Source organism: Pongo abelii, chromosome 13, assembly GCF_028885655.2.
Source record: "Pongo abelii isolate AG06213 chromosome 13, NHGRI_mPonAbe1-v2.0_pri, whole genome shotgun sequence".
In the NCBI taxonomy this organism is placed as follows: domain Eukaryota; kingdom Metazoa; phylum Chordata; class Mammalia; order Primates; family Hominidae; genus Pongo; species Pongo abelii.
Genome location: NC_071998.2, coordinates 89,075,982 through 89,089,789, shown reverse-complemented (window position 1 = coordinate 89,089,789; position 13,808 = coordinate 89,075,982).

Sequence of the window (13,808 nt, the reverse complement as noted above, 5' to 3'; positions counted from 1 at the left end):
CTGCTGGCACTTGTGGCCTATGGATAAATACATCACATCAGGCATTATAGAGATTCAGTTGTAGGGGATTAGCGGAAAGACTGCTTAGTTAAGCGAGTCGACTCTTCATCTAGCTCATTCTTTGATCTATGTAATTTCAGGTGGTTTGGTTTATGGGGACCCTGGTTAAGGAGAATACTCCAAACACTTGGTGTTATCCTCGCGATAGTCATAATAGTAGTCTCCCTGGTGTGCTGTATTCTCTCAAAGGTTTTAAGTGTTTGCACACAGCCATCTTTAGAATGTCAAATGGTTTCTCTTCCGTTGGAATGACAAGAGCTGAAAGAAACATGCAACCATGCCGGGTATGGTGGCTGACTCCTGTAATCCCAGCACTTTGGGAGGCCAAGGCAGGTGGATCACTTGAGGCCAGGAGTTCGAGATCGGCCTGGCCAACATGGTGAAACCCTGTCTCTACTAAAAAATACAAAAATTAGCTGGGTGTGGCGGTGCCTGCCTGTAAACCCAGCTACTCAGGAGGCTGACGCACAAGAATTGCTTAAACCCAGGAGGTGGAGGTTGCAGTGAGCCAAGATCACACCACTGCACTCCAGCCTGGGTGACAGAGTAGACTCTGTTTCAAAAAAAGAAATGTGCAACCATGAGGACGCCATAACCTATGAATGACACGCTGAGACCAGAAACCCAAAATGATGGTAACTGAGAGTGGCGTTAAGTTTTGGTCACGGTCTCACCTAAGTGAGAACTCTCACCTAAAGGAGAATGTGACCAAAAAGGGGGAATTTTTAAAAACAAAATTAGGGGAGGCCATTGTTTTGGAATGAGCACTAGGCCCCAAACCAAACCAAAATGGAGTCACTCATGCTAAATGTGACATAGTGATACTAAGACTTTAAGGAACACATAGATCCTAGAACAAACCAGGTTTTGGTTTTCTTCTGTAAACAGGACGTTCCAGCATAAGGAGTTACCCTCTACTCAGTCCTTGTTCCCACCTTGCAAAACTCACTGTTGTACTGTTTCCCAGTGGGTTTCAAGACCAAATAAGTATATTTATGCTGAGCTAGTGATATCAATGACTAAAGTTTTGGTCAATCTCTCAAAATTGAGAAAATGACCAAAAGTGGGGAATTGTTCAATCAAGTTTAGCCTAAAGCTGCCTCCTTATATATTTTAAGTTCGACCTAAAGGTTTTCTGTACATCATGAACTATAACAAGTGGTGATGTAAACAGACTGTAGCCCATACCTGTGCAAATCACTGAGTTTTGGCCAATCAAATGTAGCCAATTGTTCCAACTGTGTTAAAATAAGGCAAACGCTGAGATGTAAGCAATCCAGTTGCTTCTAAACCTCATTTCTGTTTTCTGTACTTCACTTTCCTTTTCCTGTCCATAAATCTTCTTCCACCACAAAGCTGCACTGGAGTCTGTATGCCTACCCTGGCTCAAAAGGCTGCCCAATTTGTGACTTGCTCATTGCTCAATTAAACATCTTTAAATTTAATTCAGCTGAAATTTTTCTTTATCACCGTGGCAGAGGCATTTGAACCAGAGTGACTCCATGTTGAATGGGGGCTAGATAAAATAAGGCTGAAACCTTCTGAGCTGCATTCCCATGAGGTTAAAGCATTCCTAGTTACAGGAAGAGACAAGAGGTCAACACAGGGTACATGTCACAAAGACCTTGCTAATAAAAAGTAGTGGTAAAGAAGTGGGCCAAAACCCACCAAAACCAAGATGGCAATTAGAGTGACCTCTGGTTGTCCTCACTGTTCATTATACACTAATTATAATGTATTAGCATGCTAAAAGACACTCCCATCAGTGCCATGACACTTTATAAATGTCATAGCAATGTAGAAAGTTACCCCATATGGTCTAAAAGGGGGAAGAACTCTCAGTTCCAGGAATTGCCCACCCCTTTCCTGGAAAACTCATGAATAACCCACCCCTTCTTTAGCATATAATTAGGAAATGATCATAAAAGTGGACAGCCAGCAGCCCTTGGGGGTGCTCTGCATGTGGAATAGTCATTCTTTTTTTTTCTTTTTTTTTTTTTTTGAGACAGAGTCTCACTCTGTTGCCCAGGCTGGAGTGTAGTGGTACGATCTTGGCTCACTGCAACCTCCACCTCCCAGGTTCAAGTGATTCTCCTGCCTCAGCCTCCTGAGTAGCTGGGATTACAGGCATGCGCTACCATGCCTGGCTAATTTTTGTATTTTTATTAGAGATGGGGTTCTCCATGTTGGTCAGGCTGGTCTCAAACTCCTGACCTCAGGTGACCTGCCCGCCTTGGCCTCCCAAAGTGCTAGGATTACAGGGGTGAGCCACCGGCCAGAATAGCCATTCTTTATTCCTTTACTCTTTTTTTTTTTCCTGAGACAGAGTCTTGCTCTGTCACCTAGGCTGGGATGCAGTGGCATGATCTCGGCTCACTGCAACCTCCACCTCCCAGGTTCAAGCAATTCTCCTGTCTCGCCTCCTGAGAATTACAGGCGCCCACCACTACGCCTGGCTAATTTTTGTATTTTTAGTAGAGACAGGGTTTCACCATGTGGCCAGACTGGTCTCGATCTCCTGACCTTGTGATCCACCTGCCTCAGCCTCCCAAAATGCTGAGATTATAGGCATGAGCCACCACACCCAGCCTATTCCTTTACTCAAGTTGAACCATTTTCAAAAGCCAAAGAAGCAGTTTATAACCTTAAAGCATTTAGCAAACCTAATATCCGACCCGCCTAAATTAGAATAAATGTTTTTATTTTACCAATAATCTTTAAAATTGTTTTTATTTCCCAAAGGTTACTAAAGTCATGTGAACTAAAAGGCATTACAGTTTTTATTTTTCTTTCAAAATATTTAAGTACATATTCTTCTTCAAGCCGATTAATCAGAGCTCTTTTATGTAAACATCACACACACAACACATATATAACTACACAGACAGACAGATGGAAGAAGATCCAGTAGCTGTAGGATTTTTCATTTGCCAGTTTTTACATTTCTTAATTGGATTACTGGCTTTAGAGTGGAGCCCTTGAAGAACAGGGTGAGGAAAGCATGCAGTTTCTAGGGCCTAATAAGCAGGCACACCTGGAAGGTAAAAATGGATTCCCCCAATATTAAGGGTTTCATTTTTAGATCAGATCTCAGATCCCAAAAGGAGAAATGCTATGGAAAAAGACAGTGCAATGATTTTACCATGCATTTAATTGCAAAGCAATCCAAAGCTAACCAGCCCATTCTGTGACTAGCCCATCACCCATGGGAGTCTTGTCTCTCAGTAAGGGGGTGGGGAGGTGACATTTCCATACTTTTTTTTTTTTTTGAGAGGGAGTCTCACTCCGTCACCCAGGCTGGAGTGCAGTGGCATGATCTCAGCTCACTGCAACCTCCACCTTCTGGGTTCAAGTGATTCTTCTGCCTCAGCCTCCTGAGTAGCTGGGACTACAGGCACGTGCCACCACGCCCAGCTAATTTTTGTATTTCTAGTAGAGATGAGGTTTCACCATATTGGCCAGGCTGGTCTCAAACTCCTGACCTCGTGATCCACCTGCCTTGGCCCCCCAAAGTGCTGGGATTACAGGTATGAGGAACCATGCCCGGCTCATTTCCATGCTTTCTAGGTGGCCAAGAGCATGCTTCTCTGATCTGAACATGCAAAGAGTTGAGAATTTCCCCATAATTGCCATTAGCTATCCCCAAAACTGTATTTCCTACCTAGCTATTACACACTAGATTTCTCTCATAATGTGAAGTAACTTCTGGTACCCCCAAAACTCAAAAATATCAGATAATGCAATGCAGAAAAGAGCAGAGCCTTAGATTTTGAGAGGGATCTAACTGCTTCCAATTCCTGGGGTTTCATGAGAAAAACAGAGGTTTTTCCCAAAACGGGCTCTGTGGTGCCTCCTGTTTTACCCAAGGAGTCCCAGGCTGTTAGAGCTTGAGTATCTTTTTGGGCATCCTTACAGCAGTGGTCCACTCTACTGGTACTAATTTACCATATTTGTCCATTTTCACACTGCTGATAAAGACATACCCAAGACTGGGTAATTTATAAAGAAAAAGACGTTTAATGGTCTCACAGTTCCACGTGGTAGGGGAGGCCTCACAGTCATGGTGGAAGGTGAAAGGCACATCTTACATGGCAGCATAAGAGAGAATGAAAACCAAGCAAAAGGGATTTCACCTTATAAAACCATCAAATCTTGTGAGACTTACTCACTACCATGAGAACAGTATGGGGGAAACCGCCACCATGATTCAATTCTCTCCCACCAAGTCCCTCCCACAACACATGGGAATTATGGGAGCTACAATTCAAGATGAGATTTAGTTGGGGACACAACAAAACCATATCACCCACCCATTGCAGTGATACTGAATCAAAAGTTCAAGTGGTCACTTTTTGGTCACAAAGGGACCTTTTCCAGCTGTCCCATAAGCTCTCAAATTTCACCTTTGGGGAGAAAAGTTTCCCCAGGTTCTAAGGTCCTGTACATGCCTAATCCTGTCACTCATAGCTGTCAGCGAAGAGTACAAGGCAGATTTAATTTTTTTAAATCAATTAGTTGCCTAAGCTTTTTATTTGCCTTTTGTAAAGTCTTTAAATAAAAATATGGAAATCTTTTTAAACTCTTCTGCATATCAGCTGGGCACAGTGGCTCACGCCTGTAATCCCAGCACTTTGAGAGGCCAAGGTGGGTGGATCACAAGGTCAGGAGTACAAGATCAGCCTGGCCAATATGGTGAAACCCCCTCTCTACTAAGAATGCAAAATTAGCCGAGTGTGGTGTCGCATGCCTGTAATCCCAGCTACTCAGGAGGCTGAGGCAGGAGAATCGCTTGAACCCGGGAGGCGCAGGTTGCGGTGAGCCGAGATCACGCCATTGCACTACAGCCTGGGCAACAAGAGCAAAACTCCATCTCAGAAAAAAACAAACAAACAAAAACACTCTTCTGCATATCAACAGACATTCCTAGATGAGACTAATTAGGGAGCCCTCATTTTCAAATGCATTTCAGTGCAGTTTTATTCATTTGGAATGTTCCACTTTCAGTTACCTTTAGTACGATTTCACCATTTCTGTAAGACTTCGCTACTTCCAGGGCCCTAACACTTATGCATGTATAAGTCAGAAGGAACTCAGTTCTTCAGAAATTAAGTATCTAATTTTTACCTAGGATATTGGGTTTGCTCTTGGGTTCCCTTGATTAACTTAGCCAATGATTTCTTTTCCTGTGTAAGCACTCAAGAAAAATGAAACAAAGGGGTGAAAAACAAAAATCCCTGTGAATTTCCAAAACCCAAATTTTACACCCCCTGCAATATTACCATTTACTACCAGTTTCTTTCCGACCCAGTCAGATGTAAGAGGCCTTAACTGGATCCAAGCCAGTTAATTACCAGATCTAATTCAATCCTGGACCCAGTCCAATTTCTGTTGCGATTTCCAAACCCAGTTTGAAACAGAAATTTCCTCTAAGAAACTCAGAGGGCTCAAAGCACAAATCCATGGAGTTCTGAAATCTGAGCAAGAACTTACCATGATCCCCAGCTGCTCCAAGAGATCAAGGGACACAAATGGGTCCTGCAGGTACCTTGCTTGATCACTCAGAACCCCTGGGGGTCATTAGAAGCTCTACTTCAGACCCTGCTTCTGACCCCATCTGATGAAAGCAAAACTTCAGCTGAATTAAATTTAAAGGAGTTTAATTGAGAAATGAACAATCCATGAACTGGGAAGCCTTTTGAGCCAGGCTAGGCTCAGAAACTCTAGCACAACCATGTGGTGGAAGAAGGTTTACGGACAGAAAAAGGAAGTGAGGTTCAGAAACAACTGGATTGGTTACAGCTCAGCATTTGTCTTATTTGAACACAGTTCAAACAGTTGGCTACATTTGATTGGCCAAAAAACTCAGTAACTGGCACAGGTGTGGGTCATGGCTTGTTTATGCCTCCACTTGTTATAGTTCACCATGTACAGAAAAACCTTTAGGCTGAACTTAAAATATGTAAGGAGGCAGCTTTAGGCTAAACTTGATTTAACAAGGGATACCAGGGATGACCTTGTACTGAGAGAGGGTTTGACCTTGGCATGTGTAATGGTGGACAACAGCTACAAAGTTAGGGGTGGCTGAGCGCAATTTACAGAAAGTAGACTTGGCTGTTGTTTTTTTTCTCTCTTAGGAAGCTGTTGTTTAAGGATCCTACTTCTAGTTCAGAGGTGCATTCTTTATTTTTATTTTTATTTTTTGGAGACAGAGTCTGCTCTGTCACCTAGGCTGGAGTGCAGTGGTGCAATCTTGGCTCACTGCAACCTCCGCCTTCTGAGTTCAGGCAATTCTCCTGCCTCAGCCTCTCACGTAGCTGGGACTACAGGCATGCACCACCATACCCGGCTAATTTTTTGTGTTTTAATAGAGACAGGGTTTCATCATGTTGCACAGGGTGGTCTCAAACTCCTGAGCTCAGGCAGTCCACCCGCCTTGGCCTCCCAAAGTGCTGTGATTATAGGTGTGAGCCACCACACTGAGCTCGGAGGTGCATTCTAAAGGGTCTTCTCCATTGCTTTTTCTCCCAGAATTAATCTCAGTTTGGCTTGTGTGTGTACATTTAGGTGAGGAACTGAACTGTTGTTTTCATAGGTAAATGACAGACTGAATTTACTCCACACCCAAGAGAAAGAGCATTTTGCCGCCAGGCGCGGTGGCTCATGCCTGTAATCCCAGCACTTTGGGAAGCCGAGGAGGGCAGACCACGAGGTCAGGAGATCGAGACCATCCTGGCCAACATGGTGAAACCCCGTCTCTACTAAAAATACAAAAATTAGCTGGGCATGGTGGCGTGTGCCTGTAATCCCAGCTACTCGGGAGGCTGAAGCAGGAGAATATCTTGAACCAGGGAGTTGGAGGTTGCAGTGAGCCGAGATGGCACCACTGCACTCCAGCCTGGTGACAGAGCGAGACTCCATCTCAAAAAAAAAAGAAAGGGCATTTTGCCCTTCCTAGGTGAAAGGCGCCCCTGGGTGACCAGGAGCCACATGGGAGTGCCTGGAGGGTTGACCCTTATGACGTGCAACGGCCCTACAGGGAACCCTCACCAAAATTAGTTTTAAAAAGGCTCGTCCAGGAAGGAAGGGCATATGGAAGCTGATGACTCCACACTTTCAGCCCTCCTGGAGGGGCTTAGACCTCCAGAGTCAGAAAATGAGACACTAAGAGGGCAGCAATGCCTCAGTGGTGACACACTATGGAGTCCTGCCACCAAGCAGCACACACTTTGACCCACTCCACAAAAGCCCTAGGACACAGCTCAGTTCTTCCTTTTAAGAACAAAAATAAAAAAGGAAACAACCTAAGAAGGTGGAGAAAAAAGAAGTGTAACCCCCTTTGGGGCACTCTTAGTGTTATGGCACCTCTACTCGTTAGAATTTGTGTAAAATGGAAATATTATGGTCTTTGTGCACAAGACGACCACTGCATTAAGGAAAAAGAGCCCAAAGGTCCATAGAATTTCTAAGTTTTCTTTCTCTCTATTTTCTTTTCTGCTTGCTTTAACTCTGCTGTTACTTTTCTACTGAGATAAAAACAAGTTTAGATCCAAACTTTTTTTTTTTTTTGCAAGCCAGTGAATTTGTGTTTATCTCATGGCTAGAGTTCTGAAGTAAAAGCTATAGGATCTCTGTGTGTGTGTGTATGTGTGTCTGTGTGTGTGTATTTAAAAGGCCTTTATGATAGATTTCTATAATTTTATGTTTAACTGGCAATTAAATCAGTTTTAACTTCCCTCTAGCACACCAGTCTTTTTCCTCTCTGTATTTAGAGATGTAAATTTTGCTATCTGATTTTTCACCTAAGAGTTGTTTGCTTTAACATGCAAATTAGCCAGGCATGGTGGCCCATGCCTGTAATCCCAACACTTTGGAAGGCTGAGGTGGGCAGATCACCTGAGGTCGGCAATTCCAGACCAGCCTGGCCAACATGGCAAAACTAAAAATACAAAAAGTAGCTGGGCATGGTGGCGCATGCCTGTAATCCCAGCTACTCGGGAGGCTGAGGCGGAAGAATCGCTTGAACCCAGGAGGGAGAGGTTGCAGTGAGCCAGTATTGTGCCATTGCACTCCAGCCTGGGCAACAGAGCAAGATTCCATCTAAAAAAAAAAATGCAAATTTAGGGCTAGTCAGCTGACAATTCCCTAGAGTAATGAAACAGGTTATCAAGAATTTGCAAGTCTAAATAGGGAAAAAAAAATAGGTCTTATGAGTCTATAAGATGTACTTCTATCGGTATGCCTACTACGTCTATGTATTTATGTGTTGTGTACACAATGTTTCACTACTAAAAATATATGAGTTCTAATTAACTGGCTTAAAGAAAAATAAAAGTGCTTAAATCAAATACTTTATCAAAAAAGAAAGACTAATCAAATGCTTTTTCAAGATTGCATGACTTAAGTAAACTCTTTTTTTTTTTTTGAGATAGAGTCTCGCTCTGTCTCCAGGCTGGAGTGCAGTGGTGTGATCTCGGCTCACTGCAACCTCCGTCTCCCAGGTTCAAGTGATTCTTCTGCCTCAGCCTCCTGAGTAGCTGGTACTACAGGCACACACTACCATGCCCAGCTAATTTTTGTATTTTTAGTAGAGATGGGGTTTCACCATGTTGGCCAGGATGGTCTCAATCTCTTGACCTCATGATCTGCCCGCCTCGGCCTCCCAAAATGCTGGGATTACAGGCTTGAGCCATGGCACCCAGCCTAAGTAAGCTCTTTAATAAATAAGCTGACTTTAACATTACAGGTAAAATAACATTAGAAATGTTTTAAGAATTGTTAGCATTTTTGTTTGCATGTATTGATCAAGTGGTTTAGTGCTTATTCGATATCACAGTTAATCTAGGAAAACTATTAAATAATCAGGTAAATGTAATGGAATAAATGCTTGAAAAACAAACTTGTCATATGACTTGAGATCTAAGATTATTAATAGATATTAAGTGTCCAGGCAATTTTCCAATTTAAAAATTAGAGGAAAACTTTTTTTTTTTTTGAGACAGAGTCTGGCACTCTCGCCCGGGCTGGAGTGCAGTGGTACCATCTCGGCTCACTGCAAGCTCCACCTCCCGGGTTCACGCCATTCTCCTGCCTCAGCCTCCCGAGTAGCTGGGACTACAGGCGCCTGCCACCACGCCCGCCTAATTTTTTGTATTTTTAGTAGAGACAGGGTTTCACCAGATTAGCCAGGATGGTCTTGATCTCCTGACCTTGTGATCCGCCGCCTCAGCCTCCCAAAGTGCTGGGATTACAGGCGTGAGCCACCGCGCCCGGCCAGGAAAGCTTTTTTTTAAAAGATGTCCTTAGGCCAGGCGCGGTGTCTCACGCCTGTAATCCTAACACTTTGGGAGGCCGAGGCAGGCAGATCACCTGAGGTCAGGAGTTTGAGACCAGCCTGACCACCATGGAGAAACCCCTGTCTCTACTAAAAATACAAAAAATTAGCTGGGTGTGGTGGCAGGCGCCTGTAGTCCCAGCTACTCGGGAGGCTGAGGCAGGAGAATGGCGTGAACCTGGGAGGCAGAGCTTGCAGTGAGCCAAGACCGCGCCACTGCACTCCAGCCTGGGCGACAGAGCAAGACTCCGTCTCAAAAAAAAAAAAACAAAAAAAGCAAAAAAACAAAATTAGCCAGGCGTGGTGGCACATGCCTGCAATCCCAGCTACTCCGGAGGCTGAGGCAGGAGAATCACTTGAACCCGGGAGGCAGAGGTTACAGTGAGCCAAGATTGTGTCATTGCACTCCAGCCTGGGCAACAAGAGCAAAACTCAGTCTCAAAAAAAAAAGATGTCCTTATTGCTGGGTGAGGTGGCTCATGCCTGTAATCCCAGCACTTTGGGAGGCCGAGGTGGGCGGATTACCTGAGGTCAGGAGTTTGAGACAGCCTAGCCCACATGGTGAAACCCCATCTCTACTAAAAATACAAATCTTTAATAAAAATGAAGAATGGAGAGAGAAAAAATTGGCTTCAAAAACAACTATAGTACACCTGTTGTTAGTTGTTCTTAAGTTTTTTTTTCCTGCAATTTGGACTAAATCCTAAATTGTTTGTGGGTTACAAGTCCCCAAACTAATGCTTTCAAATCTTTACTTTTAATACTGGGAATTTTATTCCTCATCCTAGAAGTCATTATTTACCTTATAGTACATTGTTCCCCTAAATACTATGCTAAAACTGTAGATGAGAATACTGGCCAGGTGCAGTGGCTCACACCTGTTATCCCAGCACTTTGGGAGACCAAGGTGGGTGGATGACTTGAGGCCAGGAATTTGAGCCCAGCCTTGCCAACATGAAGAAACCCTGCCTGTACTAAAAATAAAAAAATTACCAGGCGCGGTGGCTCACGCCTGTAATCCCAGCACTTTGGGAGGCCGAGGCAGGTGGATCAAGAGGTCAGGAGTTCAAGACCAGCCTGGCCAAGATGGTGAAACCCCCTCTCTACTAAAAATACAAAAATTAGCCGGGTGTGCTGTCAGGCACCTGTAATCCTAGCTACCCAGGAGGCTGAGGCAGAGAATTGCTTGAACCCGGGAGGCAGAGGTTGCAATGAGCCGAGATCGTGCCACTGCACTCCAACCTGGGCGACAGAGCGAGACGCCGTCTCAAAACAAAAAAGAAAAGAAAATACACAGGTGAAGCTGCCCCCGAGGCAGGAGAAAAGGCAATGTGGAAGCTCAGAGCAGAGGTCTTGAGTGGAGAGAGATCCAGGAGCCACTCTGAGTTGGAAAAAGACTGAGGGTAGGCCCGACTGCTGCAGGAGAGCACATGCCGGGGGCTAAGCAGTGCAGAGGAGACAGCAGGTGCAGCTGCCCTGGGAGAAACAAGCAGGAGACAGAGCAGGTGTGTGTCCTGAGGAGGCGAGACCCACAACATCAAAGGTCCCGAGCAGTCCAGGAGAATGAACTAGAAGACACCAGTGGCCATGGGGATCAGGGGGCCACTTGGAGACAGCAGATTTGGCGGCAAAGGGGAGTTGAAGAAATAGAAAAAGTGAAAATAGCCCTTTCTTGGAAAAGCTCAGTTGTCAAAGCAGGTGGAAAATGGACCCTGGGCTGGAGGAATCCAAAGAGTTGAGGGGTTCTGAGGAAGTGCATGTTTGGAGACCAACAGGAGGCAACCAAAGGAAAGAGAGAGATGCCGCGTGCGGTGGCTCATGCCTGTAATCTCAGAACTTTGTGAGGGTGAGACAGGAGGAGAACTTGAGCCCAGGAGTTCAAGAGCAGCCTGGGCAACATAGTGAGACCTGGTCTCTACAAAAACTAAACAAGTTAGCCAGACATGGTGGCGCATGCCTGTGATCCTGTAACCACCCAGGGGTTCACCTTACCCGCTGCCTAGACAGAGTCGATTCATGAAGACAGAGGAAGTGCAATAGAGAAAGAGTAACTCAAGCAGAGCCAGCTGTGCGGGGAGGCTGGAGTTTCATTATTACTCAAATCAGTCTCCCTGAGCATTCAGGGAGCAGAGATTTTAAGGATAACTTGCTGGGTGGGGGAAGCCAGTGAGCCGGGAGTGCTGATTGGTCAGGGATGAAATCATAGGGAGTCGGAGCTCTCTTCTTGCACTGAGTCAGTTCCTGGGTCGGGGCTGCAAGATCAGATGAGCCAGTTTATTGATCTGGGTAGGGCCAGCTGATCCATCAAGTGCAGGGTCTGCAAAATATCTCAAGCACTGACCTTAGGAGCAGTTTAAGGAGGGTCAGAATCTTGTCCCCCTCCAGCTGCATGACTCCTGAACCATAATTTCTAATCTTATGGCTAATATTAGTCCTACAAAGGCAATCTAGAGCCCAGGCAAGAAGGAGGTCTGCTTTGGGAAAGGGCTGTTACTGTCTTTGTTTAAACTATAAACTAATTTTCTCCCAAAGTTAGTTCAGCCTACGCCCAGGAATGAACAAGGACAGCTTGGAGGTTAGAAGCAAGTTGGAGTCAGTTAAGTTAGAGCTCTTTCACTGTCCCAGTCGTAATTTTGCAACGGCAGTTTCAGTCCTAGCTACACAGCTACCCAAGAGGCTGAGGCAGGAGGATTGCTTGAGCCTCCAGAGGTGGAGGCTGCAATGAGCCGTGATCATTCTACTACACTCCAGCCTGGGCAACAGAGTGAGAGTCTGTCTCTAAAAGTAAAAATAAGAGGGAAGGAGGTTGAAGCAGGTTCACTTATCATGCATGAAATATGGGTGTGCTACTCTAGATGGCATGTGTTTAATGTCTCAGGTTTTTTTTGTTTTTTTGTTTTTTGGTTTTTTTTAGACGTAGTCTCTCTCTGTCGTCAGGCTGGGGTGCAGTGGCGCGACCTCGGCTCACTGCAACCTCTGCCTCCTGGGTTCAAGCGATTCTCCTGCCTCAGCCTCCCCAGTAGCTGGGACTACAGGCATCTGCTACCACACCTGGCTAATTTTTGTATTTTTTAGTAGAGGCGGGGTTTCACTATGCTGGCCAGGCTGGTCTCGAACTCCTGACCTCGTGATCCGCCTGCCTCGGCCTCCCAAAGTGCTGGGATTACAGACATGAGCCACCACACCTGGCCGTGTCTCAGGTTTAAATGGCCTTCACATTCTGGAGTGAGGCTGAGCAGCAGACTCTGATCACAGAGAAAATGAAATCCAGCACTAAAGTAACTCAGTCGCTTTTGACTGAAGAAAGCTATTGCAGTTTTGTATAATTTGTGAATAAGTGGAAATTAAAGGAAAAAAGAGAAATCACATTTAAAAATAGTCATCTCACAAAAGCAAGTTAGGCTCATTTGTGACTAAATAAACATTTTCAGTAAAGTAACGTAGTACTTTGTCTTACTATAGTAAAGAGGAAAGAACTCAATTTTCATTCCACTCTTATTTGGATTTAAAGTCAGTTTCTGGTGCTTTTTCTGCTTGGATAATGAATCAATGTTCAATCTGTCCAAATGGCTGAGAACGTGTAGGAAGATCTTTAAAAATAAATTAGGCTGGGCTTGGTAGCTCATGCCTGTAGTCCCAGCACTTTGGGAGGCTGAGATGGGCAGATCACTTGAGGTCAGGAGTTCGAGACCAGCCTGACCAACATGGTGAAAACCCATCTCTACTAAAAATACAAAACATTAGCTGGACATGGTGGCTCGCGCCTGTAATCCCAGCTACTCAGGAGGCTGAGGCAGGAGAATAGCTTGAACTCGAGAGGTGGAGGTTGCAGTGAGCCGAGATCATGCCACTGGGTGACGCAGAGAGACTCCATCTCAAAAATAAAATACAATAAAATAAAAATAAAAATAAGGGCCGGGTGCAGTGGCATGTACCTGTAGCCTTCCAGCTACTTGGGAGACTGAGGCCATGAGGATTGCTTGAGCCCAGGAGTTAGAGGCCAGCCTGGGCAACATTATGAGATCCCATCTCAAAGAAAAACAAGTAATAACAACATATTAAGCCAATGAGGGACTCTTTCCTGTTGTTAACAGGAGAAGGCAAGGAAGAACTTAGTTTGGAGAAGCTAGAGTACCCAGAGTGCTAGGTCACAGGGTCAAGGTTGAGGATGGGGGGTCCAGTTTCCAGATTAGACCCTCTGGAGTTTGAGGCCCCAGTGGCAACCCCAACTGTGCCAAGCTCCTTTTGAAGTTGGCTCCTAGAAAACTTCTTCCAACCTTTAGGACTCCTGCCTAATTTTTTGCCACTCTGTGCTCCAGCTACACAGAACTATTTTGATTCCCTAAAGGATCATGTTCTGTCACCTCCAGGTCTTGGCACAGACTGTTTCCTGTTCCTGCACACTACCCACTCTTCC